Below are 16,290 nucleotides of genomic sequence, written 5' to 3'. Positions count from 1 at the left end.
TGTCAATTTATAAAACGATTTAAAATCAGTTTGTTGATAAGACAGTCTAAATATAAGAAATCCTTTGTTTGAAACACAGTTTGAAGTATAGGAAAGAGTTTGATAAAGATTTAACACAAAAGAGTTTGATAAAGACGTTTTGAAAAGGATGGTTGATAACACAGTTTTACAGTATAAGAATCCATCTGTTTGATCTAGTTATTAATCACATGTGATTGATTAATATTTATATCTTTTAACTTGTATCCCCCCCCTAAAAGCATTTAAAATCATTTAAAAGGTAGATTAAGGGGTATGAACTCACCTGTAGTGAGTGATACGAATGAAAGATCGGTAAAGGATGTTAAGTGTCAAGTGAAGACTTGAGCACACACAGATCCTATTTATCATATAATAACACATATATGTATCTAATTAGTGTTTATAACATCTAATTTTGAAGTGAAACAACCTTAGGGACTAGTAAACACTTGTCATGAAGTGTTAAACCGCATAGGGTTGCATATAAGGGAGGTACGGCCACACTTGGGTGTTTACGGCGCAAATGGTATAAACCATTGGAGTTTACAGCCCAAAAGCATTACTAACATGAGTTTACGGCCGTAAACTCATGGTCATTTGTAACATTTGTGAGTTAAGGCCTTATAAGTCATTAGGGAGTGTTCTAGACTTAGTTCCATGGCTTAAGAAAGTGTTGTGGCAACTTTGCACCCAAGAATTAGGATTTACGACCTTGGGAGATGCCTTGGCCGTAACAACCTTTCATTCATGCTTTCTTGATTTCAAGGTGTAAACTAATTGATTCAAGTATATAACAAGGTAAGATAAGAGTACTTACGTATTAGAAGCTTGTAAGGGTGTTTAAGGTCCAAAAACACTAGTGTGTGTTCTTAGTGAAATGAAGAGCACTTGAAGATCTAACAAAACAAAATGATTTCATGGATGAAATCATGTACAATCACTAGATAAAGAGATGTAACAACAAATCAAGAGAAATAAATCTTACATTTTTGGAAGATCGGGATGAAGATCTGATGATACTTGAGAGAGAAATTGAGTTTCTAGCCTTGAAATGGAAGAGAAATGAAGAAAATGATGCAAAATCATGTATTTAACATGAGTTCACGGCCAAACCAATGAGTTTACGGCCCAAACATGGAGGTTTGGCCGTAAACTCCTCTTAATGGGTTTAAAGCTTGATTAGGGTACAATGGATTGAAGCAGATACTTCCTAACACCCGATTCTTGATTGTACTAGGCTTAGAATACTCAAACAGACTCTAAATAGTGTTATAAAATGGCAGAAATGAGTCTGAATTTGATTGAATTGATTGACTGTACAAGATGGAAATTTCGGGTTGTCACCCTAGCTGTTGCAAGCAGCTCAAGTGTAGGGTTATGAGTCTCATACAAATCTATACACAAATTCACGCTCTCCCTCCAGGAGACTATGGTTATAATTTATAGGACTTAGAGTCGTACCCTAGTGGATACCCCAATGTAGTGTCTCATAACCCTGTATTAACTTGTTTACGTGTAGTGTAGTATTGCTCTCTTGTACTTGAAACTGTATATATTACCTTGTAGTAGTGTACTTTGTAATGTAAATAATTATAATGAAATAATTATTTAGTAGTGTGTCCTTGAGTTAAGGATATATAGTAACGTTCCATAAACTATACCTATTATAGTATATATATATATATACATATATATATACATATATATATATATATATATATATATACATATATATATATACATACATATATATATATATATATATATATATATATATATATATATAGTGTACTTGAATTTGTAAAATAACGTAGTGTTTCTCAAACTATACAAATTATAGTTTAAATGTATGTCATGTAATGTACTGAAGCATTTGCAATTTAACAGTGTATATAAAGCAGTAGTAAGAGGTTTGTGGAAAAATACCCTTTTGCTCGACATTCTACAATAGGGTTAAAAATATATAAAATCATATTTTGATGAATGCATTGAAATAATTGCAAAGGGTTTGAGACAGTTTTGAAATCGTTTGAATATTAACACAAGAGTCCTTGTGTTTAACTTGTATTCCTCCTGTCACAACTAGCATTTTAGGGCTAGGAAATTTTGTCCATGTCCATGTATCTTATTCAATAAAAAATGACAATTCAAATCAAAACTCACTTGTGCAAGCTCTAAACCTAATTCAATACACTACATCCACTCAACTTTGGGCTTGTAACCCTAACTTCCCAGTTCAAACCTATTATTGGACCAGGATTCACTTATTGGGCCTAATGGGCCAGTAACTCCTCAACTTGGTTCTTTTGGGCCAAGAATCCTCATTTGGGCACTAGTTGGACCCACATTCATTAAATAATAGTATTTTGGGCCATACAACTCTTCATGGGCCTTATTGGGCCGAAAACCACACAAGTTGTCTATGTTGGCTGAAAATCCACTTATTTAATCACATTAGACCGAAAACCCATTTCTTTTACTCTTTTGGTCCGTAAACTTGTATGTGGGCCAAATGGGCTGAAAAATTTCTTATTGGGCTTTATGTTTTTATTTGGTATTCAATTCAAGTCCAATATTCATTTTCTTTTCACCCCTTACCTTATTCTCGGTTATATATAAAAAAAGAGAGAGAAATTGATGTAATTTAAATTAGTGACACCTCATTTTTGTTTAGAGGTTATCCATGCAATTTGTGTCACATATTTCTAAGTTCAAACCCTCTAATCCTCCATGTAATGACCAAGCTAATCATCTCTCTCTTCTCTCCTTAAAATTCTCGGCCAAGAAGCATACCACTCCCCACCTCACTCACTTCTCATTCCAACTCTCACTTACATCTCCTTTCCTCTCTAAACTCTCAAGAACTCTCTCACTGTTTCCTCCAAGAAATTTAGAGTTACTGTGTGTTCAAGGAATTCTCTTGAAGCCTTTCATCCACTTGGTAAGTCTTTAACTAAACTCAAGTTGATTTATTCCATTTATGTTAGATCATTCCTTATAAACACTTTGTTTTTGTGATCATGCTCTTAGAACTCTCTAGGATTTGAAAACTCATCTCAAAGAAGCATCCAAGGCGGAACACACCTTCATTCTCTTTCACTTCTTCATTAAAACTGATTCATCACCAAGGTGAGCTTCATACCCCTCCTTTTTCGTGATTTACTAACTTTTGGGGGAGAATACAAGTTGGTTTTGTATTAAATTGAAGTATTTAGGCATGTTTGTGTGTATTTTCATGATATGTTGTGTAAATATGTTATGAATTTATGTTAAACCTTCATAAACTCGATATATTTTCCAAGTCTTGAAGATCTTAGGAAAAACAAGTTACTTTAGGTAACTCACTATAATGTTGAAAAGATTAAGTATGCCGAAGGATAACATAAAACAAAAGAAAACCTAAAGAGGGGCCATAATTGTCAGTCGTCAGGAAAAATGTGGACTTTTGCTGTATTTTTGATTTTATCAACATTTAATATTTTGGAATGTAATTTGTAAACAAATACTGCAACTTCCCAAAATACGGTCCGAAAATTTCATTTTTAATCATTAGTAAAAGCCATAATTATCAACCATTTCATTCATAAACAAGGACTGATATATTAATCCGAGTATAATCTCAAAACGTATTCTTTTTATCAGAGTAAACATTGTAGGCTAAAAACTTCTTGGTGTGTGCCATGCAGTCATCCCGAGCTCTTCCCTCCGCTACGGGAAGTACCTGAAACCAAAAATGAAAACTGTAAGCACGAAGCTTAATGAGTTTCCCCAATCTACCACATACCATACATAAACACATTCAACAAACACTGGGCCTAGCCCGCTACATCGGGCCCCGCCCTGAAATCGGACGAGTCCGGCATCAGGCCCCAGGCACCGCCTAGCATCGAGTCCATGGTCAAAGTCAATACTTTCAGGTTGACTTGACTCGCCGAGTTGCTCCATCAACTTGCCGAGTTCATAAGCTCAGAATCCTGTAATCGCGAATCAACTCGTCGAGTCATCACCTGACTCGTCCAGTTCCGTTGTCCACTTACTGCCATAATCTCATCCTTACTCGTCGAGTCTACCAAGAGCTCAACGAGTTCATCTTCAACAAAACCTTTGACTATCTTCAACCGACTCGCCGAGTTCGTTCTTGAACTCGCTGAGTTCATCTTTGTTCGAATGAATGCGTCTAGCCTCTGACTCGCCGAGTTCTCTAGGAACTTGTTGGGTCCATCTTCATGAGTTTGGGACATTGCCTTGGACTTACCGAGTATGTTCATACACTCGTCGAGTCCTATGATTTCCAGGACCAAAACAAACCCCTGGCAGGCTGAGTGTTCCTACCACTCAAACAAAACCATTTCCAGAAGACGTTTTGGGGGAAAATGCGACCCGACTCGCCGAGTCCCTCTTTGTCTAAAACTATACAGTCGATTATAATGGGTCTTAACGCAAATAAATCATAGATCTAGCTTCCTAGGGTCCATTTCATACGTAAAGCTACAAACTTGATGTACATGCATGGGGCCTTTGGCCCAAAAGCCATATGATGAGATTAAAAACAACCTTTAATCTATGAAGATCGATTAGATCTTGAACAAGTATGTAAATATAAAATTATAAGAACACGAAAATAAGAACAAGACAAGATTGAATCAAACGTGTCGAATGATTAAACAAAATCCTCAGAAGAGCTCGATTAAGAACATCAACTGTAGAGGATTGGAAGGTTACAAGAACGATTAAGGAAACCTGGAATACTATCGTTAAGCTCTGATCTATCGTTCTAATCCTTAGTGCTTAACCTAATATGCATGCAAGTATATATTTATATATTAAACATAAAAGGCTCTCGGTTGGACAGGCCCAAACCGGAATACAAAATAACTAAACTATCGAGCCCAAAAGACGCAATCATCAAAATAATCTTCAGCCCAACAATCTCCCCCTTTGCGTCAATTTGGAGCGAGACCTTCACTTGTTACTTGGGCCAGCAGCTGAAGCAGGTACCTTCTTTTTCACAGTGTTAAACAGACATTTAGTGATAGAGAGAATGGTCTGTCTAAACCGGATGTACCATTGGATCATGTCGTTGAAGTACTTGACATCATCAGCCGAATTCTCTTTACACCGTTTGATAATCGATAACACATGCTCCAGACAAGCAGTGGTGTAAAGGTGTTTGTCAGCTAAGGCAAAGAGACATTTCTGTCCTTCTGCTCTAGTGAACATAACCGAGTTGCGTCTCGGGTCGATCTTGCCCATTTGCATTTGGTTGAGATCACTGGCCGATCCCACAGGAGCAATCTTCGGTTTCTTCTTGAAGACTGTGGCGACCTCCTGATCCATTAGGGCAACCTCCATGATGTAGCAGGCTAACATCCTTTTGATATGGTCTATAATGGGACCATATTCGGCTTCATCAGTCAAAAGGATATTATACAGGACAATCCAATCATTAGGATTTAAATTCGGTAGATCTGCCAGGGAGATGTGATGAGCAGTCTTTGCAGATCCCCGAATCACCTTGAATTTAACGTTTATAAAACGACCTTCGGTGTAAGGCTTCAGTACCCGAACGTTTACAATTTTCTGGGCGCTCCAAGTAAGGTATTGAGGACGAGCAGCCGCCAGATAGAAGTCAATGAGCTCCCTGTCAAGCTCAGCATTCGGATGAGGGACTTCAAAGATGTTGGAGAAGGCGTGGAAGATAAACGCCTTTCGAGTTAGCGGCATATCGAACTGCGAGTCGACAGTATTATTGCAGTCGAACGAGATAACCGGCTCGAGCCATAATATGCTGGGAGTTTCTATGGCCTCTTTGATCATTCTCTCCCGAGTCCATGCATGGAAGAGAGTCTTCCTGCTCTCAAGGAGATCGTGGGCTTCCTTTTGCATGCGTTCGGCTTCTTCAGCCTCTCGCGCCACACGATTTACATCTTCATCCACATTGCGACTGTTCTTTCGTTTCAACATGTCAGCAATGGTCTCCCTGTCTTCATCTTCATCTTCTTCCTCAGCTATGGTTTTCCCTTTGTCCTTCACACCCAAACCCGAAGCTTGACCAGTCGGAGGTGGTTCGGTTGTGTGAGTAGCTTTGGAGGAAGGAGGTGGTTTCGATCCGTCTTTCTTCTCATCTCCCCCTTGTTTCGGAATGGACACAAAACTCGGAAGGCCTTCGATTTTGCTGAGAAGGTCCATGGCCGGAGAGAGCTTTTCAGCGAGGGTTCGCCTCACCGAATGGTTTAGAATCGGATCATGTGCTTCCAGGATGTTGGATAGGGCAGCGTGTACATCCGAAACACATGTTTTGATCACCTCCCTTTCGGATCGAAGAGCTTCCAGTTGTTGTTGTGAGTTGGAAAGTTGCGTGCTCTTGACCTTGAGGGCGGTTGTTTTGCTCGCCAGAACGTCCATCAATGAATTCTCGGCTGCGAGATCCTCCTGTAACTTAGCGAGGCGCGCATCGATGGAGGCACGAAGGGCCGAGTTGTCGTCGCTTATGTTTTGGCGAAGAGTAGCGAACGAAGTCAACTCCGTGGAGACGAACTTGGCCAATTGCTGAACAATCGGTTCCAAAGTTGTCTTAGTGGCGTCGGCGCTTTCCTGCAAAGACTTCAACAGGACAGAAGCGTCGGAGAATAGTTTATCGACTTTTTCGGTCGTAGCCTCATAGGCTCTGGTGGAGGCGTCAATCGCAGCAGTTTCTGAGGCTACCGAATCATGGTGAGCCCTGGAGAAGGCGTCAACAATTTTCTGAAGGGCAGCTTCAGAGAGAGAGGACTGCTGGTTGGAAGATGATGCGAGAAGTCGGTCAACCTTCTCGTTAAGCTCCTTTAGATGCCTTTTTGTCACTGGAGCATCATCCTCCTCGTCACTCTGAACTTGAAACGGACTATAGTAGACCGAATCAAAGTTCATGTGTTCACCACCAAGGTAAGGGTTTTCGCCATCAGAGGCATTTTCTGGAGATGGAGGGGGTGGTGAAGCTGGGGGTGTTGTGGTTGGGGTATGTTGAGGTTGAGTATGTGGTGGGGTAGTTTTGGGTGGTGGTTGAGTGTGGGTAGGTTCGCTTGTATGGGTTTCGGTTTGTGGTGGTTCGGTTACGGGTGGGGTTTCGGTTACTGGTGGTGTTTCGGTTGTAGTTGTGAAAATGGGTGGTGGTATAGGGAAAGATGTTGGTGGAATAGTGGTAGTGGGGATTATGGTCGGAATGGAAGTAGGAATGGTGGGAGGAGGTGAAGGAACTGGTGTATTATGAAGTTCCATCTCTGGGGTAGGTGATCGAGGTGGTGTGTTGCCTCGTTGTGGGGTTTCGCCTCCTTGAGAGCCGTCCGAACCCGAACTCTCATGCTCTGATTCACTCGAAGATGAGGGAATAACAAGCTTTCGCTTCTGTTGAGTCTTCCTCCTCTTCGGTTGTGGGGACGGTGCAGCCTTTGTCTGTTTCCTCTTCTTGGGAGAAGGACCGGTAGGAGCTTTGGTCGCTTGCTTCCCCTTGTCAGCCTTTTTGCCCCTGTTCACCGGTTTGTCTGCATTGTGGATAGACCTGAGCATATCCGGTGTCAGTTCCCTAGGACCAGTTGGCCTGAACTCCTTGATCGTCCGAATCAACCTGCTATCAGAGGGCCCATCGCCATACATTGTCTCCGGAATGGAGCCAATGAACGAAAATTTCGATGCATCTGAGACGATGATCTTCTTGGTATGAAACGTACCAACGGAAGACATCGATGCACCTGCAGCAGTGGGAATTTCGAACTTGTCCATCGCCCACTTTGTAATCAAAATCCAGAACCGGGCCAACGACACCTCAGAGTGTCGTGATGATGAAGAAAGGCTCTGGATGAGCTGTTGCCATAGGACCGACCCATAGTCCAAGTTAACCCCGTTGTAGACCGCGTACATGATCGACAGGAAAAGGCGACTTGCACTGTCGGATCCTGAGCTCCGTTCCGACAAGCCCTTGAAAAGGACTGTGAACATGCCGTTCCACTGTGGCGGCAGGCAGGACTTCTTGAATTTTGCGACGGAGGTGAGGATCTCCGTGTACCCCATGTTGTAAAACATATTGTACAGATACCCAACCGGAATTGTCTCCGAATTTATTCTTGATGGGTCAACAGCCAACCCTAGCATTGTGCAGAAACGCTGGCGAGAAACGGATGTCTTGTGTTTAGCAATCTCGAAGAACACCCGGTCAACTGCTTTGTCATAATAAGCAGTCGCATAAACCTGCGAGAGAGCCACCATGGGCATAGACTCGATCCTGGAGAGAGCGGTGGCGATTTGGGAGTACTTCAAGCACTCGATGATCGGCGACATGTAGGAGTCGTACGCCAGAGGGTTAAGATCAATCACCAGACATTGTTGTGGACGGATGGGTAGGATCTGTGAAGTAGCATGGACGGAAGAGGATTCTGCCATTGTTGAAGGATTGAAGAAGATGATGAACAGTGAAGTTGTTTGAGAGTTTTTGTGCTTTGGAAATTTCGGAGGCAGTAAAGAGGTAAAAGGTGGTAAAGATGGCCTTTTATAGTGGGTGATAGGAGAGAGAACAATCGTTTCAAATCTCTTATGGAAATACGAAAAGGTTTCCTGAGTGACAGATGGATGACAGTTGAGGCGTGCGATGATCACGTAGGAGAGAGAGTGTCAGATTCCTAGGATCACGCCGCCCAACAAGTGCCGTTTCAGAGAGAAAACCGTTCCAATTCCTCACGCGCCTTTAATTGCCAGAGTGATGACGCTTGGATTTCGCACACGCGTCCACAATGTCAGTAAAAGCATGGCCGTTTCAAATTCACACGCGCCCAATTTTTATCCGTCGTTTGAATTTCAATCCTTTTAACTCCCGCGTAGTCAGCAACCTTTCGTCTTATCCTTTTAAATGGCTCCTTTGAATTAAATGCCCACGTGGATTGTTGTAGACCACAGCTCCATAATTAACCACCAAGTAATAATACAGCCTGTAAAATTTAGTAACGGAATTTTGGAAAATCAAAGATTTTCGTGCAAAGAGTGTAAAAGAAAAAGAAATAAAGCAACTCTTTTAAGGATATTATGTGATGTCAATAATGACACGAAACTGATGATCCCGGGCACGAATCTCTTCCTTCAAGGTCAAGAGAGACCTTAAAGTGTTGGTGTGGATTCCCGTTGAATTACGATCAAACACTTATTAATAAATGTTGAAAGGCTTCTTTTATTTAGGCTAAACAAGGGTGGCTTTCGCTTTGATTCAGCAATTCTATTCTTGACATAAGAAAGAAGATGAACAAAGTACTTGTGAGACCGGTGTAGTCTGTTGAACAAGTAGGTAGGAATTTATTTTAAATTGGCTTGGAAAAATATAAAATCTCAAAAAAAAAAATAAAAACTGGATCCCAAGGGAAGAAATGTTATGGTGTTTAACAATTTCATAGGAATCACACAAAAGAAAATTTGAGATTTCATTAGGGTACATTCGTCAATCCTTTGGTGAAAACTTGAGCAAATTAATTGTTCACCGTCAATTCATTAGGTGTTGAATTTAGGGTTTCACTCAGCTCGTAGTGACACGAAACTAAGATCATAAACACATATGTTGTGTAACTATAAACCTCAGTGGTAATGTCTGAGAGTCTCAAGGGTTACGTTGAGGAAACGAATGTAGTGGAGAAGAGTTATGGAGATGGTGTGAGAAAACATAGTACCTCTGCTGCGAAAATAAGGACCAAGCAGTAAACTCTGAACTCATGTGAGAAGAGAGTGAGGTAGCTCACGATTAGAATAAATGTGTTAGCCTTATTGGGAAGACAAGGTTTGTGTATACCAGGTCATCAAGGCTATTATTCAAAATCTTATGAGGCTTGGGACACATACAGCAGCATGCTTCTAGGGACATTTAAGTAATTCATTAATTATATCCCCATAAACGAATGAACATCCAAGAAAAAATAAAAGAGAAAAATATTTTTGGTGTTTTTGAGATTTAGTAAAAAACAAAAGAAAATAAAAAGAATAACAAAAATAAGAAAAAATAAGCAAGATATGAAAAACCGAACCCGAACGTTCGGTTGGTTTTGGTTGGGAAAAAGTTGAAAAAGCAAACCCGAGCGTTCGGTTGGTTTCGGTTCCTGAAAATTTTGAAAAACCGAACCCGAGCGTTCGGTTGGTTTCGGTTCAACAAAATTTTGAAAAACCGAACCCGAACCTTCGGTTGGTTTCGTTTTTGGAAAATTTTAAGAAACCAAGGAATTTAGACAGGCAATAAGAAAATACTTTTAACACAAAGAAAAACAAAATTGTACAAGAAATATACAACAGAGAAAAACTACCTTTGAAGTAATGAGCGAGTCAGATGGTTGAACCGAACCCGAACGTTCGGTCAGTTTCGCTTCTTACGATTGAGGTTGAGAGGTAGTGTGAGGTACTGACTCTGATTCCATCATACCTAGCCCTTGCAATATTTTATTGAATGATGCTTTAGAAAGAGCTTTGTTAAAGACGTCAGCCAGTTGATCAGTGGTTCTTACGAAGTGAACTTCGACGTTTCCATCTTCCACGTGATCTTTGATGAAGTGATACCTCAGTGCTATGTGTTTGGTTTTAGAGTGTTGCACTGGGTTATGACATATCCTAATTGCACTTTCAGAGTCACAATATAGTGGGATCTTCTTCATATTGAGTCCATAGTCTCGAAGTTGAATCTGGATCCAAATCACTTGTGATGTGCAGGATGCAGCGGCAATGTATTCCGCTTAAGCAGTAGACAACGACACACACGTTTGTTTCTTGGATTGCCAGCTGACCAACTTCCCGTCAAGGAATTGACAGCCACCAGTTGTGCTTTTTCTATCGAGTCCACATCCTCCAAGGTCAACATCAAAATAGGCTTGAACAAAGAAGCCTGAGTTGGAAGGATACCATAGACCTAGGGAGGCAGTTCGCTTCAGATAGCGTAAGATGTTCTTCACTGCAAGCATGTGAGGTTCGCGTGGGTTTGCCTGAAATCGAGCACAATAACACACAGAAAACATGATATCAGGCCTGCTAGCAGTAAGATACATTAGTGAGCCTATCATTCGACGGTAGAGCGTGATATCGACAGCCGGTTTGTCTAGAGATAGGGTAAGCTTGGTGCCGAATGCCATTGGGATTTTGACTTTTGAGTCTCCCATCATGCCAAACTTTGCTAAGAGAGTCTTCGTGTAAGCTTCCTGATTGATAAAGATGCCTTCGGGTCCCTGTCTAATATTTAAACCGAGGAAAAAGTTAATAGGACCCATTGAGCTCAATTCAAATTTAGTCTCCATCAGCTTTCTGAATTCAGCTGTTAAGCTGGGATTCGTGGAGCCAAATATGATGTCATCGACATAAATTTGAACTATCATAAGGTGGTTACCTTCCTTTTTGCGAAAGAAGGTTGGGTCAACCGAACCTTGTTTGAATTTAGACATCTTTAAAAATTTAGTTAGCATTTCATACCAGGCTCTCGGAGCTTGTTTGAGGCCGTACACAGCTTTATCCAGAATATAGCAATGGTTTGGATACTTTTCGTTCACGAACCTAGGAGGTTGCTCCACATACACAGTTTCTTCGAGTTCTCCATTGAGAAATGCACACTTGACGTCCATTTGGAAAACTTCAAAGTTTTTGTGAGCAGCATAAGCCAGAAATATTCTAACAGATTCTAGCCTAGCTACGGGAGCGAAAGTCTCTTCATAATCTATTCCTTCCTCCTGGCAGTATCCCTTTACTACCAAACGAGCCTTGTTTCTTATTACATTCCCTTCCTTGTCCATTTTGTTCCTAAAAACCCATTTGAGACCAACAACCGAAGCATCTGGAGGAGTTGGAATGAGGCGCCAGACTTTGTTCCTTTCAAATTCGTTCAGTTCGTCTTGCATTGCTTGAACCCAATCAGAGTGATTGAGGGCAGTGTTAACCATCTTCGGTTCAACTTTTGATACGAATGAGTTAAACATACAAAACTCAACCTTTGAAAATAAGGATGTCTGTTTTGCCTTCAGTTGTGATCGGGTCAGAACCTTTTCAGATACATCACCAACTACTTGAGAGATAGGATGATCTCTGGTCCATTTGGTAAGAGGAGGGTAATTCGGATCAAAGGTTGGGTCTAGTTCAGCATTGATCATTTCTTATGGCTCAGATTGGCTATCGTAATCAAGCGTCATATCATTATGCTCCCCCTCGATTGATGAGCTTTGAGAAACTTGAGGTTCTGGGATTACTTGTGGTGCTGGACTTTCAGGCGTTGAAGCGCCTTCGGTTGGAGAGGCACCTTCGGTTGGAGAAGCACCTTCGGTTGGAGTTGCAGAACTTGGCTCCCCCTCGACATGTGAGCTTGGCTCCCCCTCGACTGAAGCATTGTTGGATGGAGAGTCATCAGTAGTTGATCCTCCTTCATGCATTCTCCTTGCAGCATCTTCGACAATCCGCTTCATGTGATCAACCTTGTTGTCTGCTGCACCTGCTTCTGAGAGAGAAGCTTTCTCTGGTTCATCAAAGAGGTCCAGAAATTTATCGTATAGGTTAGCGATCGAGACTGTGACTTGGCCAGTTTGAGGAAAGATTTCCCCAACAGTATCTTCTTTGGCCTGTAGCTTTTTGACATAGCTATCGTCAAAGGTCACATAGTATGTCTCTTCAATTTTTCTCGAACGCTTGTTTAGGACTCTGTACGCCTTGGATGTGAGAGAGTAGCCCAGAAAGATTCCCTCGTCGGCTTTGACATCAAACTTGTTGCGGTGTTCTTTAGAGTTAAAGATGAAACACCGTGAGCCGAACACATGGAAAAATTTCACATTGGGCTTTCTGTTATTGAGAATCTCGTATGGTGTGAGCGTGAATCTCTTGTTGAGATAAGACCTGTTCTGTGTAAAACAAGCAGCAGAAATGGCGTCAGCCCAAAAATAAAGAGGTAAGGAAGCGAAACTTAGCATAGTTCGGGCAGCTTCACACAAAGATCGGTTTCGTCTTTCGACAATTCCGTTCGGTTGTGGTGTGTAGGGAGCTGAGAAGTTGTGACTAATTCCCTTTTCTACAAGAAACTCTTCAAACTCCCTGTTCTTGAATTCAAGACCATTGTCGCTCCTGATGTTGCGAATAACCTTCTTGAGCTGTACTTCAATTTGCTTGATAAACACTTTCAGCTTTTGAGTCGCTTCAGATTTGAGCTTTAGAAAGAACACCCATGTAAATCGTGAAAAGTCATCAACAATAACAAGAATATACTTGCTACCACTGATGCTTTCGATAGATGAAGGACCACACAAATCGATATGAAGTAATTCGAGTGGTTCAACAACTTTTGTGTTGATTATAGATGGGTGACTTTGACGACTCTGCTTCCCCATTTCGCATGCAGCACACAAATGATCTCTGTCGAACTTGAGCAATGGAAGACTCCTAACATGACCCCCAGTGACAAGTCGGTTGATATCTTTAAAGTTGAGATAAGAGAGTCTCCGGTGCCACAACCAGCTTTCGTCAGATTGAGCTTTTGATAACAGGCATATAGCTGGATTTCCTTTGATGGGTTTAAGATTCAGAGGAAACATTTCACCCTTTCGCTCGGACTTGAGAATTACCTTCTTTGTCTTTTTCTCAATAATTTCAGAACCTTCATCATCGAATGAGACTTTTAGACCTATACCTCCAACAAGCTGAGATACACTGATGAGGTTGTGTTGGAGTCCTTCCACATAAGCCACCTTCCTTATAGTAAAGTCACCATTTGTTATCATCCCGTATCCCTTTATGGTGCCGAAGGAGTTATTTCCAAACTTGACGTTGCCACCATTTGCAAGAGATCTGTATTCCCTGAGCTCCTCTTTCCTCCCTGTCATGTGACGTGAGCAGCCACTATCGATGTACCATTCTTCGTCGAACTGCTCGTCACTTATAACCTGCAAAAATTAAGCAGATTTAGGAACCCAAAGTTTCTTGGGTCCTCGTGAGCTTTTCATGGGAACAGGAACAGTAAGAGAGATGTCAACTAGATATGTTCGTTTTATGAGTGTTGTTTCATCTTTCTTTTTAATGGTAAAAACTTTTATCTTATTAGGATTGGGTGTGTTCGGTTTGGACTCTGGTTTGGATTTATTGACCTTCTGCTTGCCCTTTTGTTCAGCTGACGGATGAGATTTTTGCGAACAAACAGAATTAGCTTTAGAGCAAGATGGAGATGAATTGGTAGAAGAATTAGAAGAAGTAGAAGAAGTAGAATGAGTGGGTTTGGGTTGAGAGGACTTCCTGGCTGGAGACTCTAGATGACCCTTTTGCTTTTGATCATTGGAGGGACATACCTTAGAGTTTTGTTCTCTTTTGACTTCAGAACCGAACCTTTGCGTTCGGTTGGAATCGTTCTTTGAACCGAACCTTTGGTTTTGGTTGAAGTCATTTTCAGAACCGAACCTTTGCTTTCGGTTGGTATTTTCTTGTGAACCGAACCTTGGCTTTCGGTTGTTGTGGCTTTCAGGCTTTCCGACAGGATTTTTTTCATTCTTCAGATTCTTGTCTTGATGTGAGAAGTATGCATTCTGGGATTGCCAGAATTGTCTCCTTTCAGAGAGATTCTTCCTGTATCTTTGGTTCCTCTCTCTCTTCTTATTCCTCATCTGCTTTGGCTGATGATGAACATTAGCTTTCGTTTTTGGTTTCTCCTTGGCTGGTTCCTTTTGAACTGAAGGAGTTTCACTTTGAGCTGAGGGAGTAGAGGGAACGTCTTCTTTTGCCGAACTTTCATCCTCCTTAGGAATGTCTTTCGTGCCACTGGTGCTCGGCTCATCGAAATTATCTGGCTTATTCAAGGGTTCAGGTATGTATCAACCTTTACTCATCCAAGAGGTTCTTTCAGATAAGCCCACCGTTTCGTTTGCATTATCTATTGGTGCTGACCAGAAGTACTCATCGCAGCCATCAGCATTGTCTTCGTTTACAATAGCTGTGAGTTCAGCTGTCTGATGTTCGGTTACTCCAGTGACTTTGTAAACTTGATTCGGAGTGGTCCTGACCTTTTGATACACAACTGCTTTCTCTGCTAAGATCGGGGACTTTTGTTGGGACAATCGAGTGAACTCCACTGAATTTTCAGAGATGAGATTCTTGTGGTTTTCAGGTTCGCTTTTAACAAATTCTGAGCAGTCAACCGTGTCCTCTACAGAAATTTCACTCATGTTTTCGTCCTCGTTAAGCTCAGATGCATTTTCAACATCAATTTTGTTTTCTGAGCTTACGTTGGCGTTTAAAGAGTCAAATTTTTGTATGGTTTCGGTTCTCAGTTTAAGTCTATCATTTTCGTCCAAAAGATTTTTAAGCATGTCCTTGTGGTCCTTGGATTTAATGAAGGACTCAATTTTGTCTAGTCCATACATGTAGGTCGGATTGACATCATCAGACGATATCACACTCTCACAATTATAGGCTTCTGCATCGATTTCATCCTCCTTAAACTCAAGGAAGGGCAAAATCATGCGATGGATCTTTTGGCCTATTTCACAATCCAAGTGAAGCTGAGTAATATTAGAATATAGACGTTTTGCAATTAAACAAAAAACATTTCGCTGTTTTAATAATTTTAAATTATCTCTTTGCAAGTAAATGTTTTCGTCTTTAACTTTAACTAAATCAGACTCCTTCAACTCGATCCACATACGCCGCTCCTCACTCTTCGACGCCACCCTGCTTAATTGATCAGTTAGGTTAGAATTGGTGACTCGAGTTTGAGTTAAGCTACTATCTAGATGAGAAATTCTTGTATTAACATTTTTTAGTTCTTTGTCATATGAGGATGGTGGTACTTTAGAAGAAATGAAAACCGATTGTACCTTCTTTATCAGTTTATCGAGCTCATTGAACTACTGGCTGAGTGGTTTGGCCGTAAAGCACATGTCCTCCTGCACCTTCGGTCCATCGCTTCCACCATCGGTGTTGTATCCCCTCATTTGAGATACGTCAGACACCATGAAGCATCTTCCTCCACTACTCTCCTCCTTTGCCACATAAGCCTTTCCATGGGTAGGCTTTCTCACTTCATCGTCTTCTGAGTCGGTAGACCAAACTTCCGTGCTACCGAACTCGTCATCATTAACCGAACCCTGCACAATAAGAGCATTAATAGAAGGGTTAGCGGTAGACTTCTTCTTTCTCAACTCATCCAGCCTCTTCTGCAACACAGCTTCCTCATCCTTTCCATCATCCTTTTCAGCCATCTTCTTAAGGACACAATCCTTAGCATAGTGGTTTTTCCCACCACAGTAGTAACAGCTTACTCCG

Source organism: Lactuca sativa, chromosome 8 (assembly GCF_002870075.4).
Source record: "Lactuca sativa cultivar Salinas chromosome 8, Lsat_Salinas_v11, whole genome shotgun sequence".
NCBI classification, from domain to species: Eukaryota; Viridiplantae; Streptophyta; class Magnoliopsida; order Asterales; family Asteraceae; genus Lactuca; species Lactuca sativa.
Note: the sequence above shows the minus strand (reverse complement) of the source record.